Source organism: Mauremys mutica, unplaced genomic scaffold (assembly GCF_020497125.1).
Source record: "Mauremys mutica isolate MM-2020 ecotype Southern unplaced genomic scaffold, ASM2049712v1 Super-Scaffold_100350, whole genome shotgun sequence".
In the NCBI taxonomy this organism is placed as follows: domain Eukaryota; kingdom Metazoa; phylum Chordata; order Testudines; family Geoemydidae; genus Mauremys; species Mauremys mutica.
Genome location: NW_025423321.1, coordinates 2684 through 5207, shown reverse-complemented (window position 1 = coordinate 5207; position 2524 = coordinate 2684). Strand labels below are relative to the sequence as shown.

General features: G+C 53.8%; 1 non-coding gene across 1 annotated transcript; it reads left to right on the top strand.

Moving 5' to 3' along the window:
• Nucleotides 1-2090: 2090 nt before the first annotated feature.
• TRNAQ-UUG lies at nt 2091-2162 on the top strand. The gene has a single exon. It is a non-coding gene; the product is annotated as a tRNA-Gln (tRNA).
• Nucleotides 2163-2524: the final 362 nt, after the last annotated feature.

Here is a 2524-nt window from a genome sequence, read left to right as displayed (position 1 = left end):
GGGAGCAGAGCATTGTGGGAGAGGAAGCAGGAGTAATCCAGTGTATTTTCCTGTTTAGTTTGGATCAACGACAGAGTAACTATACCTGGCATTTGAGGCCTGAGACCTTCACCCTCGCCTGAAAAGTACTCACCATTAAGGGGTCTGGGTTCCAACCGCCAAAACCTTGTGGGAGGTAGGAAAGTGAGGAACTGAGGCAGGAACGGGGTGAAGTCAAGCTGAGCAAGTCAGGCAAAAGCGAGTCTTGTCTTCATGGGCCGCTCACAATGACATCCTTTTTGGGTGCAACTGCTGCAAAAACCTCCCAGACAGAGAAGCAACAGGCCAAAATACTCCCAAACAGCTGCCAAAGTAGCTCAGTTGGGAGCGTGTTAGACTGAAAATCTAAAAGTCCCTAGTTCAATCCCAGGCTTCAGTTGATCGTTCATCCCTGTTTGCGCAGTGATGGCTCATTTTCTGGAAGCACAGCAGAGCCTGCACTCAAGGTGAGTCCCTGAGCTTGGGCTCTGCAGTAGGAAAAGATACTGTGAAGCTGCTGGCCTGACCTTTAACAATGAAGGATGGGAGCTGTCTCTCCTACATGAGTTATTGGTGGACCCAATATGGCAGGAAGAGAGTGAGGCAGGGGGCACTCTGGAATGGTGCCAGAAGGGGTGCTGGGCAGTGACAGGTAGGAATAGGGGATGAAAACTCCTCTGTGCAGCTGAGCAAGGGCAGTGCCCTGGAAGGGACATCTGTGAAAATGGCTGTGTGGATGGTGGCAGGGATTTGGGGGCCCAGGAGGAGGCACTTGATGTTCAGTGCCTTGGAGCAGCTGGACTTGGACATGGTGGGTGTTCAGGAAATGCACATTAACAACTCTAGGGTAGCTTGATGGGCAGAGGGTGATTGGAGGAAGGGCCCATCTCTCTGGTCCTCCAGGCCAGTGAAGAATGATGGGGTTGGAGTCTTGTTCTTCACATTCGCGGTGCGAGTACAGAAGGTGGTGGAGCTCCAACCAGGGAGCTAATTACTGTTGGACTTTGTGCTCCATGGCACTGGTTACTGCTATATTTGTGTGTATGGTTCCCAGTTAAGGCATGAAAGGAAAGTTCTATGGAAGGAACTGGCTCCCTTCCTCTGGACCGCACAGTGTTTGGTGTCGGAGCGGGATTTCAATTGTTGCACTGACCTGAGGACCGCTGGTCCTGTTTTCTCGACCGTCAGAGGAAACTCTTCTATGATGAGCACTACCTGGCACAGGTCTGTAGCAAGGTTGGCTTAGAGGACGTGTTTCTCCACAGTGGAACCAGTGGAGGGCGGGCGGTAGCCTCCTATTCCTCTGACCCGAGCTTACACCAGCCGCAGAGGGGATACACCTTTCTGTGGGGACAGGCCAGGAATCGCACTGACCGGATTTACATGAAGGAGAGCACGTCGACAGCCCAGTGCAGGGTGGTGCCAATGGACAGTTCGGATCACGCAGCTCTCACCGTGTGCTCAACGTGGGCAATTCCCTGACCCAGGGCAGAGGACATTGGAAGCTGAACATCCAGAGCTTGCAAGATAAAGGAGCAGGGGGGCGAGGCCTGGAGGTGTTGGCAGAACGGGAAAGCATCAGAGGGTTCTATGCCAACCAGGGGGATTGGTGGGAGTCGGTGAGGGAGGAGTTGGCAGCTTTGTTCCGGCGGTCGGGCAAACACCACAACATTAAAGAAACCAACGGTGCCAAGTCCTGCAGTGTCACCTGTGGGATTTCCACAAGAGCATCCAGGCAGGGGAGCCGGTCAGCGTGTGACTGTATGATTGGATCAAGTGACAGCTGGCCAAGTTCCAGGAGATGAGGCTGCAGCTGGCTGATATGAGCGGGAGCACCGAGTGAAGGGAGGGGCGGCCTCCCCTGACATTTTTTGCAGCCTGCAGGGAATAGAGACAAAGCAGGGGGATGCGGGGACTCAGGGCAGGACCCGCGGATCCGGTAGTGCAGGACCACAGTCGCTGGAGGAGGAGAGAGAGTCCTGCGAGAGGAAGCAGCTGGTGGGAAGCAATAAGTGCAGAGTGCAAACCAGCCAGCCGAGAGTCACAGGAGTCTAGAAAAGCAAAATGCTGCAGGTCCCATGGTGTAATGGGCAGCACTCAAGACTTTGAATCCTGGAATCTGAGTTCAAATCTCAGTGGGACCTTGTGGAGATACTTTGGTTTGCTGCAAAGCCCTGGAGCTCAATGTGTTTGGCTACCTTCTCTCAGGGTGAACTAGAGTGAGGCTTTTCCCTTCTTGCTGGGTGATTGATGCCCACTGGAGATAGGTCTTTGGTCTGGCTGGTTCAATGGGCTGGCGGCTATAGGTTGGGGTCCTAGAACTTAACAGTCCGGCTAGAGATTCCTGTGGATTGACCATATGGTTGTTTCTCGCTGCTTCACCTGATGTCCACAACTTTGGTCCCTGCAGCTGCCACACTCTTCCTCTTGCCCACATGGCATTTAAAGGAAGGAGTGCCAGGGCCAGGCTTCATAGTCAGGGCTAGGCAGGAGGGAGGAAGCGTCC